The sequence below is a fragment of the Gymnoscopelus braueri genome, assembly GCF_963280865.1.
Source record: "Gymnoscopelus braueri genome assembly, chromosome: 3".
NCBI lineage: Eukaryota > Metazoa > Chordata > Actinopteri > Myctophiformes > Myctophidae > Gymnoscopelus > Gymnoscopelus braueri.
Genome location: NC_137612.1, coordinates 33,598,567 through 33,612,251, shown reverse-complemented (window position 1 = coordinate 33,612,251; position 13,685 = coordinate 33,598,567). Strand labels below are relative to the sequence as shown.

General features: G+C 39.0%; 1 protein-coding gene across 1 annotated transcript in view; it reads left to right on the top strand.

The window, feature by feature from the left end:
• Positions 1-5,187: 5,187 nt before the first annotated feature.
• Positions 5,188-13,685, top strand: part of LOC308081897 (TOX high mobility group box family member 2-like) — a gene marked incomplete at its 3' end in the record, with an annotated part of 399,667 nt that continues 391,169 nt past the window's right edge. The window contains exon 1 of the mRNA XM_080423513.1: positions 5,188-5,292. The remainder of the gene's footprint in view (positions 5,293-13,685) is intronic.

Here is a 13,685-nt window from a genome sequence, read left to right as displayed (position 1 = left end):
AACAAAGCATATAATGTAGCTATTGTTTAGTCTGTTGGTTCTCAAAGTGGGGTTATTGGGGGGGTACCAGGGGGTCTCCAGCTAAATGTGTTAATATAGCGCCACAATCATTTTAACCATATTTCATACTTTGGCTCATAAAGTGTCACTTTGTGCCGAGCTATGAGTTTGTATATGCTATTGTTTGGAAAACCGTGCAAATTTGTGCAAATCTTTGAATACATATTTTGTTTTGCTGGTCACTGGCACAACATATTTTTGAGATGGGGGTCCGCAACTAAATACATTTTAGGGGTCCTTGACATGAACCACTGGTTGAGTCTGTCCCCTCATTCATCTATGCGTGTAACCTCACGTCACCTTTCACCTGCCTGCACAGATTCTGTGCTCTGAGTCTGACTGGATTTGATTGGTGAAATTGGTATGTGACAGACTAGAGCCAGTGTATATATATATATATACATATACATATATATATATATAGATACATATACTCTGCCAGTCAGACGCTTCTCTGAGAGAATGAAACAAATAGAATAATACATTAATAACATATGGGCTTTAAGCCAAATGTAGCCAAATCGTTTGAAAAATATCACTTTCTTCACTCTTTTACATTTGGCACAAATTAAAGCACCAAAAGTAAAAACTAATTTTATTTGTGTAAATGTGAAAATGATGTTGCATTAAAACTACTCTTAGTGCAATTCATTCAAACATTTCTTGAGTAAATGTAATTTTTACTCTTTACTCTTTGGAATGCATCTCTTTGACCATATTAATGTGGAAGAAAAACTGTAGGCAGTTAACTAATGGACAGATCAGCTCAAAATAGACATCCAGATGGTATCCATGTCATTATAATAAATATTAATATAAATCTATCAAAAATGTTATTCATGAAGGGAAGCCCTTGTGGTCTTGTTATAAATTAGGTAGTACCAGGACATTGAATTGAATAAGAAAAAAAATACATACGGTATTATATATTATGACACAAGACAGATCTGGACCATCAAACACATTGCAAACATCTGCAACTTTACTATAAGCTAGTTGAATAAGTGCACATAAGCTTCAAGAGCCCACAACACTGTATTTATGCAGCTGAGGGGGTCCATCAAATAAAAGGATGAAATAAAGTGATCTTAATCATCATCACTTTATATTATAAATCGGATAAGAAATGAGAAGTGTATTCGTCACCTTTTTAAAGCCATTGTCGATCGGATCGCCGCTGTCTAAATATTTGATTCTAAGTCATTGAGATCAGATGCTCGAAAACCGTTTAAACAGTTTTATCTGTAAGTCAAGGCCATTAGCAGCCCCAGTCAGCGTTGCCTCGGGCTCTGTAATTAACTCCACTCAAGCGCAGCTAAACATTTTTGACATTTTCTGCAGTCCAGAATTAACTGTCACAGCAGAGAGAGAGAGTAACCATCTTGTCAAATTGAGTTTATCTTAGGATTGGGGCGGACGCAGCCTCAGCCTCTCTTCTCTCTATATTACGTGCTCTTTCTCGTCGCTTCTCTCTTTCTCTCACCCGCAAATTCAAATCCACAAATATGGGCAGAAACCTTGTATATCTGCATGCTTCTTCATTATACTTTAAATGTTTCCTAAAATGAATGCCCTGGTTTTTATAATGTGTAATATTGCACAAAGGTAGCACAAATAAACAATTTGTAAGCTCACAACATGTCTCATCGTGACGTGTTGTGATCTTGTAGATCTGCTATTTTCCCTATTTTGGAAAACTTTTGAAAATCTCCTGAATATTTTCGCCTGTAATGACATGCCCAAGATAGGGACGCAAGGTTGAGAGTGTGAGGATATGTGGGTTTTATAAATATTTAACGGATGGAAAGTATTAACAAGAGCTTGTGACTAAATAATGACTACATTGGACCCATTGGAACACAGGTTTTTTTTTCTTTATTTTTTCCCTTAAAAGTAACGGTTTTGTTCATACAAGGTTTATGCCCGACAACGACGGTATGCTAATCTACAGATATATATGCATGTGCACGCACACGCACACGCGTGCACGCACATGCGTGCACGCACACACGCACGCTCGCATTGTGAATCTCATTCCAGTAATGTTTCTTGATGAGAGAGATGATGGAAAATGTGACACTGACTAGACCTGCTGTTTTGAAGGATGGACTTCACTGTCATCAGGATACATTACCCTACTCATCTCTGAGTCTGAGCACAGCGGTGTCTGTCTTACCAGCGGCGGAGGAAGTACTCACATTTGTTCCTTAAGTAAAAGTAGTATTACCACAATGTAGAGATACCCTGTTACGAGTTAAAAGTCCTGCATCCACATTTTTACTAACATATTGGCATCAAGGCATATTGGCAGCAAAATGTGCTTAAAGTACCAAAAGTAGAAGTACTCCTTTTTTTGACATACTGTAATATTCAAAATGTGTGAATGTTTTTCGAAAATAGCAGATCTGCAAGCTCACAGCTAGTAGCACAGAGGTTTTGTATTAATAATAAAAATCTGCAAAGTCACTTTTAAGTTTTCAAATAATTGTAGTGGAGTAAAAAGTACAATATTTGCCTCTGAGATGTAGTGGAGTAGACATATAAGATATGAGTACAGTACTTGAGTAAATGTTCTTAGTTACTTTCCACTGGTAGATATATGGAACAGAACGGGGAGCTTTTGTAGGTCAAGTCACATAACGTGAAGAGAAACTGTTCTTGTTCTGTAGCAGCGTATGTGGCAGGATGGAGAGAGGATAATGCATACCAAACACATTGTATTGTAGAGTTTACTATCAATGTCATGTTATTATACTGTAAGCTCTATTTACTGGAAACACACAAATGTTCAAACTGACAGTATGCCTGCGTGCACACACACGCACATGCATGCACGCACACATGTACACAAACACACACACACACACATGCACGCACGCACACACGCACGCATACACACACACGACTATGCATGACCATCTCTGCGTGAAACAGCAGTTTCACCTGATTGGTTTAGCTGAGAAACAGAGAAATGAGTTGGCTGATATGAATGGAAAGGCCCACGGTACCGTCAACGTGCATGCAGCAGAAATGCAACTCCCAAATCTTCCAGGAACAGCATGTTTTCCAGTAAAAAAGACGAATCTGCTGCCGCAGATGCAGTTAGCGTTTGATTTATGGTACATCAAGAACAACAAATCACCACGGTAGGTTAGGTTAGACTTTTGGACAGGTGAAATAAAATGTGCTACACTGAGTGGCTTGATATGGACTGTATAATGTGCACAATAAGCAGCATATTGATTTAGCATGCACCAGGTGATGGATATCTTAGCAAATAAGCTTTTGCTTTGTTAACTGTTGAGAAATACATTAAGCGATTAAAGTTTATATTTAGTGTGTGCATAATATTCTGAGCGTGCAGAGGAAACGTAAATGTTGGTGAGTGATCAAATGTTATTTAATGCCGCCGTCGGTGCATAATAAAACCCGCCTTTTGCCAAGCTGTAGCAGATGCTCAGCTATAGCAGAAACTTAAGTTATAGCAGCAAGCAAAAAGTACTGTAGACGACAACCTTTTATTCAAAGAGCACAGTTGTACGAGATGATTGTCAGACAATCTGAGAGCTTTTTAATGATGGTAGTGGGTTGACCTTAACACAGCGCCCACACACAAATGACTCAGTTAGTGCCCATTTCTGTTAGGTTTCACTTATTGAGAAGTCTTGAGTTTTCTATCACTCAAAGTCCTTTCAAACCTCTGCGAGTAGTGCTTGGGAGGGCATGAAAGTCATGCCACGATGCGGTTTGACTACTCCAACTGAAATACCACAAAACAAAGAGTCTCAAGTTTAAACGTGGCGCACACCCTCGCTTAGCACTTCAGCAGTCTTCGGGCAGACCATTACCCACAGCTGTAATTATGCTGCATATTCCATATATTACTGTGAGTGAAAGAATGCCAATTACAATCCTTTTACTCCATCTCTAACAACTCACAGTGCCGGCTGATGCTGCCATAAAAGTCTGTGATTAAATTACCCAGGGGAAAGCACTCACATTTTATATGACAGCCTGTGATGCATCCCTTTGCCATGAATTCCCTCACCAGCAGCAAATCTTCAAAGAGACACTGACTCTGGACAGGTCGGTCCAGAGAGTGTGAGAGAGGGAGGGGGGTATCGGCACCGAGAGAGAGGAAGAGGTAGAGTGAAAGATAAAGAAAGAGAGACAGCCAGAGAAAGCAATTGAAAGAAAGACACAGGGAGAAGGACCTTTCAGCCTTTGAACCTTTAAATTATATTTCTCTTCCCGTGCCTGCGCGCCAGACATCTTGTCTCATCAAGAGGTATGCCGGGATGTCTTACCTTCATTGATGTGAAAGGTATCACAGGATCTATCCAAATTGAAACCCTTCCACCGGCATTGTGTCTGCTATCGACTCATTTGCCAAAGACAGTTGGTGAAGCTTGTGGCATTCATTTGTCAAGTAATACCCGTCAGACACCAAACAGATTTGTTTGTGTCTGTGCAATGCAATAACTCATAACCAAAACTTAAGGTTTCTAAAAAAACTTGAAGGAGTGGAATCATATCGTAGACTGTTTTAAGTTTAAACGCATGCGGCAGCTACCCACCGCCAACTGTCCCTCTTTCAGCTATTCAGTAAACGGCCTTAAATGAATATAACAAAGCCCTCCCACACGTTCCAACTGAGGCTGCAATTTCCCTCGTCTTATGGAGTCCGCTGCAAACTGTAGGTGTTGTTTTGCGTTGACTGGAAGAAAAAAAAAACATAAACAAACCGAAAAAGAGAAAACAAAAACTGGACACAAGACAAGAACTTGGTTGAAGGTAGATAAACACCAGGGAAAATACATTTGGCTACATAACACACAAACGCAGTTTATTCAAGGTGTTTATTCACCTTGTCAATGTACCATACAGCAGTCGCTTTGAGTACACAATACAATAAACTGTGCTCCAGAGAGTTCCCTTCACATTTCTAAAGCAGCAGAAATGCAGAAGTCATTCAGTCATGCTAGAAAGGTGAAATGTGAGTTCTGGGAAAGACAGGGTTGAGACAGACACGGAGACCCTTTCTGACGAGCAGAGAAACCTTAACCTGTCAGTCATACCATTCCTCTGTCAATGACTGGTTAATCCTCTGCTGAAAGCTGGCGGAGGTGGACGTGGAGGCAGACAGGAGGGTAAAAGGTGAAATAAACGACAGCCCCCCCTCCCTCTACGAGATTGAGGATAGTCCATCATCACTGCATAGTTGGCTGAAAGGTAAGATATTAGATATTATGATGATATTTCTGTAAAAGGAGGAAAAAAAGAAAAAGGAAAAAAGGAATCAGATGTTTTTGCCGATGTGTCTGGCAGATACCTTGTATATCCATGCTTCAACTTGTTATGTTTTTTTCGTAAATTAATGCCCTGCTTCATTATACTACAATGTCACACAAAAGTTAAGATCTACAAGCTCACAACGCGACGCATTGCAACATGTTGTGAGCTTGTAGATCTGCTATTATTTTGAATGAAATCAAACGAAAGTGAAAGTGGTGTCTGTGGGTCTTGTTATAAATAATGCACCAATGAAAGTATTTACAAGAGCTTGTGACAAAATAATAACTACATTGGATCCATTGGAACACAGGTTGTTTTTTTCAATTTCCTAACAAGTCACAGTTTTGGACAGTACGAGGTTTCCACCCGACTTTGACGTTATGATAATGCAAGTGAACGGGAAAGATGCCGAAGTAGAAAATGCATGTTATCAACTTTTGCAGAGGGAATGCAATGCCTTTGCCATTTCCACACAAAGCCCTACAAAACAGTGGACGTTTACCTGCTTAGCAAAGATGCTCCGCAAAAAAAAGAAAAGACAGACTGTTGAATCAATTTATGTCACTTCTGCGTGGCCAACAAACAAATGAAAAATTAAACGAGTACAGTGAAAACAGTGCAGCCCTTTTGAACGAGACACAGTTTTTTTCAGCTTATATAAGTCCAATCATCTCCATGACAACGGCTTTACTGGTAACACGGAGACATATTCATGCATAACCATAGCAACGTTTTCCAGCTGAATTAAGCTGCACCTGTGCACATTATGGACAGAGATAAAAAGATTGAGACTGGCTCTTACAGCAACGCCTGTTGCTTACTAGATACCAGCCTGACTGACACTGTAAGATACGCTGATTTGCACATCACTGACCAAACACTTTTTTTCCCCCCTCAGTGATGAGTGAAATTAAACCTAACAATGCTGTGAGGTTGATAGATTTGAGAAACATAGCCATTTGTGAATATACCTATACTTTTCACATTTCCAATTAGCATTTCATATTTGTGCTCAGTTCCTTTTCAGAGTGGCACTGCCTGAGGAGTGAATACAATTTAGAGAGTAACACATATAAGAAAGGAAAATAGGATTTAACAAGGGTATACTGTGTGTGTGTGTCTGTGTGTGTGTGTGTGTGGGGGTGGGGGGGGTTTGGGGTTAGACAAAACTTCTTATTTTTCACTGAAAATAAGCCCCTGACCGCTAGTGGAGAATTTTGTGTAATCCATTATTCATGTTTGGAATCCTCCAACCGTTCCACTCCAGATGAGTGATGGCAAAATCCCAACTCCTGTTCATCGTGATGTGCCATTACGGACTGACTGCAGACATAAATAAATAAATAATACAAATACTAAATGTACTGTGAAAACCAGTAAGTTTAAACCACAATAACACAGAGTCAACCGATAGCATGATGCAAAGGTGGAAAAGCAAGACGGTTTTGGTGAATTCCAAACAAATTGTGAACTTTGCCCCCCTTTAGTTTACCAATGGGATACAAACTAAATACTGTATTCTGTGTGGCCGGGGCGGGCGTACTGTAAGAGTTTGAGGTGCATACTGTACACAGAATAGCTGATCACAACCAGCAATAACAAGACCGCCGTAGAAACCATCAGGCCCAGGTTCGATCCGGGCACAGTGGGCGCTCGGCTGAATAATTGCCGAAAGTTATGCCAGCTCTGTCAATACATTTTCACAGAGAATAACAGTCTTGCTCCCATGAATATTTATGACTAATACAGCTATTTGTGATAAATATTTGATGTTACCTTATTTAACAAAGCCGGTTGTAGGGAACGGAATATACCAGCTTAATGCCCGAGCTACTGTAAATGCCTAAATTGTAATTGTAATTGTATAGGACAAAAAGATTTGTCGGCTTTTACATTTTTTTGTTTAATAATAATAAAAAGGCCATTAAGTATTAAGATATAAAACATCAAGACTTGTTTAATTCCAGTTCATTTTTTAAATTGAACTTCTGAAAGAACTGTCACACATCGAATGTGTTATGCATTATGTAGATGTTATGCCATGAGAATAATCTTAATGTTCTGTAATGAATCATGATGGTTGGTGGCACGGTCTCAGGGTGGGGGATTCACTGGGTGCAAAATGAGTGCTACACCAAACCGCACTTATTCTGTGGAGAAAAAGCATTTGCATTGGGAAAGTCCAATTAGGATATAGTATAAGGTGATCCTACGCAGAAAATCCTGAGTGTTCATGTAACCACCAAGTGTAAAACATGTACCCTTACTGACCCTTACGCAAAATTAAATGAGCACTCTGGATTTTGCTGTGTAGCAATATTATTGATACAGTGAAATGAGGTTGGCCTATTTGTTAATATAGTTTAACAATGGATTTTCGGTTCATCTTATATTCACCTTATGCTCATCTTTCCCTCACCTTACTCATTTTCTGATATGAAATCCATATTTACTCGGGAAAGTCAGTTGCAAAAAGATAAGCCCACTATGCCTTAACTTTAGGTTCTGACCATTATGCCTTTCTGTTCTGCTTGGTGGGAGGCTCAAAGGTGAAATTCCTCCAGGCAGAGGTTGAGTCCAGTCTGACACTAAAACATACATCAAAGGCTCTGAAAATACATAGAGCAGTATGCTATTAAAACCATTTTTTTCTCCTTTTTGCTCCCGTTGTTGATAACACTCTATAGAAAAGTCCAAGGGAGCCAGCCTGTGAGTCAGTCAGTATGAAAAATACACAAATAGCAGGAATCGATTATAGTAGCCTTACTGTATGTGCTAACAGATAACCTAACTTGACTTGGATTTAGAATGAGAAGTTTAAGAGAGATTTAAAGTTTAAGACAGACACATTATTAACTGGTATTATTAAATCAAGTGTGTTTTTATGTGAGAACAGCTTAATGTACACAGAGAACAAACACATGGTGTGCATTGCTTTTCTGCAAAAGCTGCCCCCTTATGAATACATTTATAAACATACATTTATACGGTTCTTTTATATGCTGCCACGAGGTGTTGTCTGTTTCAATGTAAAGGTTTAATCTTAAAATTAGGTGTAGAAGTGATAACATGGTTATTTGCAATAATACTAATACCAATTATAATAATTGAATAAAAATAAAATATTTTACTTGATAATGGTCCATGGAAAACCTATAATGATTAATTGAAAAACTGTACTTTCCTTTAAAAACATGATTGTACACGAATGTCCTTTGCAAATTCTGAAAAACTTTTCCAGATATTTTTTAACAGTTTTTTAAATTAGCCCAAAATACCATACAGTAGTTGTGTATGTATTGATAGACCTGATTTGATTATATTCATTTGTTTGACTACATGCAAAGTCAATGTGACTGTAAGCCTGTACGCAGAATAGCCTGTTCATTGAATCTTTATCAGTACAAATGAAAGAGATGGATCCGTTACTCTGGATGTCATTTTGAGTGTTTGCGTAAATGAACATGTTCTCAATATCGCATCCATTTCTATTGAAGTATGATTACGACGTGATGACTTGACATCACAATTCTGAAGATAAAACTGATGATGAGAATGAAGTGAGTTGATGAAAAAGTGACCATAATGATGGTGGAGTTATGATAAAAACGTAATAAGTGAATAGGAGGACGAGAGAATGGCAGTTGAAATGGAACATCAACGAACACAATGGAATTGTGTGTGTGTGTGTGGGGGGGGGGGGGATGTGTTGTGTTATATGGAGCAATATAATCATGATGCGAGATAAAAGCAAAACACTGTAATGCATTGTGACACAAAGCTCACATCAAGAGACCAAGACAAGAAATGGTCAAAATCTATGTTTCCCTTCATATATTAATGACGTCATTGGAGGGTTTAACCCATAACACCTGCCCCTATTCCGGTTTATAAGTGGCCACCGTTACACTGAATATCGATTATGAAAAATTATCGATAATCAATCATTTTATAAAGTAATTGTAAAAAATGTACCCTTATTTTGAGTCATTTTGGGTGAAAAGCTTTTTTTTTTTTTTTTTAACTCAAAAATATTGAGACGCATTGTGAGCTTATGTAGTAGATATGCTATTTCGCATGACACCGCTGTGCAGCAACATATAAACGCTAAAGTGGTTTATCCAATAGTTGATATACAGTATATACTATACATAAAAGATTTGCTACTCGCTTATTCTATTTATCGAAAAAGTTATCAATAGAATAACTGCTAAGATAATACTTGATAGTTGCAGCCGTGAATAAGACTGCCAGTAACATGGCTCCACCCATCTGTCCTGAACCTTTTTAACCACTCGAACCCACTTGACCGGAGTCCCTCAGGGCTCTATATTAGTGTATTTTCAGTTTTTTTTGCTGTACATTAAATATACCTGCCGAAAATAGCCGATCTACAAGCTTACAACACATTAAGCTTGTAGATCTGCTATTTTCTGTGAACGTTTTCCTCAGAATATGAATGCTGGGGTTTAAGTGGTTAAAGGGGTGGGGGGGCAGTGGTGGCCTAAATTAGAGGCGTATACGCTTGTGGCCAAAAGCTTTCCGGGGTTGATTCCCCAGACCACGGCAGGATAAATCTGGGCTGGGAAGTGAATGACCAACGCTCACCCCTCCCTCAACAACACTCAACATGGAAGTGCCCTCGAGCAAGGCATTGAACCCCCCCAACTGCTCCAGTGGAGCTGCTCAGTGGACAACAGTGTAAGACTAGATACACAGATCTTAATAAGATTCACACCATAAATGTATACGGTGTGAATGTGCGTAACTGTATGAGTGTGAGTGTGCTCAGCAAACCATACCCTAGGAAAAGAAAAAGACATACACTGGGCCCTATTTTCACCATGCAGTGCCTTACCCATTATCCCTAAACTTCTTTGCCATTTTTTACTATTTTTAAAAACGAGTTCAAATAGACAATCTACAAGCTCACAACGTGTCGATGTAGATCGGCTAGTTGAACTATTTGAAAATGTTTTTAAAAATTGTCAAAAATTGCAAAGATGTTTAGGAATAATGGGTTATAAGGCACTGGCGAAAATAGGGCCCACATTATATTATCTGGTGTGTTCAGGAGCTGAAATGTGCGTGCGTGCGTGCGTGCGTGCGTGCGTGCGTGCGTGCGTGCGTGCGTGCATTTGTAAGGGTGGTTCAGTATCTTTTTGTGTCTGTTTTTGCATGTGTGTGTATATAAGAGGGAGAGAGAGACAGAGAGAGAGAGAGAACGTGCTCGTGCATGAGTATGCATGTGTAGCTTATTTTTCACTTTTCCCCTCGACTTCCTGTGAGTCACCTAGCAGAGGAGGAAACACTTTACAGCTGTGTGTCTTTCTTTTTATGTGAAAACACGGCTTAATGCACACGGAGAACAAAAGCAGGAATCCGCTACAATGTTTTTGCTTTGCTCGTAAATTCCTGTGCACCGACTTAATTTGCTTTGCTATTCAATAGCAAAGTGCAGTTATACAGCAGTTACGTAACCCTTGCTTATTTAAGTATGCCATGAGCCCAGAGTGGCTTATATAACTTTACAAGATGGTGTGAATCTGTGGATTGTCTTCCTCGTCTCATTCATCTAAAATTCAAGATGCATCTTTTGTGCAGGATGGAAAAACTCTGCTCTGAGTGAATAAGTATCTGCGATTATCGTGTGAGAGATTATTTCCTCCCGAAAGTGGGCGATATGTTTCCCGCACGATTAATGTAACACAACACGGCACTCACTGCAAATGGTGCGTGTCACAAGTGAGATGCATTAGAGGAACGATGAAGCGATGAAGATGTTCCTCGTTTCACATTTTCCCCAAAAATCACCACAAAAGCTGGTGGAAGTCTTTTGAAGTGGGCCCAGTCATGTATTAGTAAAAAAATATATACCCTATACTTATTTGACCGGAGTCCCCCAGGGGTCTATACTTGGCCCCCTTCTTTTTCGCTCTACACCAACAACCCTTTGCTGGAAATATCCGATCTACAGTACAAGCTCGCAACGTGTTGATTTGAGACGTGTTGTGAGCTTGTAGATATGCTATTTTCGCCAAATGTTCTCCCCAGAATCAGTGGTGTAAAGTAACTACGTACATTTACTCAAGTACTGTACTTCTTGTACTTCTCTGTACTAGTACAATCTTGAGGTATTTTTTACTTTACTGGAGTATTTCCAATTTTCAATACTTTTACTTCTACTCCACTACATCTCAGAGGCAAATATTGTACTTTTACTCCACTACAATTATTTGAAAACTTTTAGTTACTAGTTACTTTGTAGATTTTGATTATTATTACAAAACAAACATTTACCACTTCAGCCCATATGTACATTTCGGCCGTTTGAAAATAGCAAATCTACAAGCTCGCAGTGCGACGCATTGTGAGCTTTTAGATCTGCTATTTTCAAAAGATTTTTATACATTTTATACTTTTGAAAACATTCTGCATAATGAATACTTTCTACTTTTGGTACTTTAAGTACATTTTGATAACAATACTTTGTACTTTTTTTGGTTTTGTACTTTTACTTAAGCACATTTTAAATTCCTGACTTTTACTTCTAGAATGCAGTATTAATACTTTTACTTAAGTAAAACAATGGAGTACTTTTTCCACCACTGGTGAGCTTGTAGATATGCTTTTTACGCCAAACGTTCTCCCCAGAATAGGGATGCTGTATGGTTCATGATGTGATTAAAGGTCTGCATGCGTGTTTTGGCCCCCCAGAGAAATTGGTCAAAGTCCGTTTTCAAACATCGGCCACCTTCCTGGGGAGTAAACGACAATACAGTCAAGATTAACCTGTCATTGTGAATACTTCTGGATGAGTGGTTGGAATGCTGCCATGATGTTACATAAGCCACATGGCATTCTCTCAAAATCAGAGACCCAAGGGGGGGAGGTGAGGAGAGGGACTGTTTTTCCTGTCCATTGTGCTGCTCCAATCGATTTCATTCTTTGAGGTTGGGGAAAATACAAAAAGTCAAGTGTTTGCTTGTTATGACAAAGTTAAATATAGGCCATAAACAGCAGATCTTTCACTGTGAGCTGTAGCTGACATGACAATCCTGGGTCATGTTGTGGTGCTGTTTAGGAGCTCAGTGATTCTATGACGTGTTGGTATAAAGAAATAGATTTTATTGTCCAGAGGGGAAATTTGTCATGGACACATAGCGTATCTGCTGTTATAAATACAATGATAACACTGGCCATACATGTACATACAGTACCGTACATACAGACAACAAATTGCACACTGCCCATTGAATGACATACAGTAGGTGACATCAGTGGTTCTCAACCAGTGGTCCGGGGACCATCAGTGGTCCTTTGGGGGGGGTACCAGGGGGTCCCCAGCGAAATTAGTTAACATAGCGTCACAATCATTTTAACCACTTAGCTTTGGCTATTAAAAAATAGCAGCTCTACAAGCTCATAGCTATGAGCTTGTAGATCTGCTATTTTTTTTAAATCTTGAAAATGTGTGAATATATTTGAATACATATTTTTAAAGCAATTTTTTTAACTCAAATCTTTGCTTCTGGGGGTCCCTGGCACAACACATTTTCAGATGGGGATCAGCGGCCAAATGTATATCAATTTAGGGGTCCTTGGCATGAAAAAGGTTGAAAACCACTGACATACAGTAGATGACACAATAGTGTGCAGATCCATATAAAATCATCCTAAAATGTACATGTGCATTTAAAATACATAACATTTTCTTACATTAATTGTTACTAATGCCATTATTTATTATTGAATGTATTTATAACGTATTTATTTATGATTTATTTACAATTAATACCCCCTAATATTGTTTAGAGTTTTGTCAATTTGCTTACAGTATTTACAGAATATTCTCTCCAGATACCTAGAAGTCCTGGAATGTTTTCATGAATCCGGAAATGCCTGACCTTCTAGTAACACTGCCTTTCAGCATGGTATGTCCCTGTCCCTGCGATAGTTCAGTCTACATTAGTGAAAGCATAGTGTCTGTAGGAGAAAGACCAGCTTAACTCCTCTTTGTCTTACATAGATGAACTCACATAGATGAACATAATGAAATAGAAAGCATGGAGCAAGGAGACTGTAACAGTATCCTGTATGATTACCTGGGGATCATGGTTCTGGTCCGTGTTCTGTTTCACAACTCAGACTACTACTGTACTATTGAAATTCAATTTGAACGTGATCCCTTTAAAGCTGATACCTGTGTGTGTGTGTGTGTGTGTGTGTGTGTGTGTGTGTGTGTGTGTGTGTGTGTGTGTGTGTGTGTGTGTGTGTGTGTGTGTGTGTGTGTGTGTGTGTGTGTGTGTGTGTGTGTGTGTGTGTGTGTG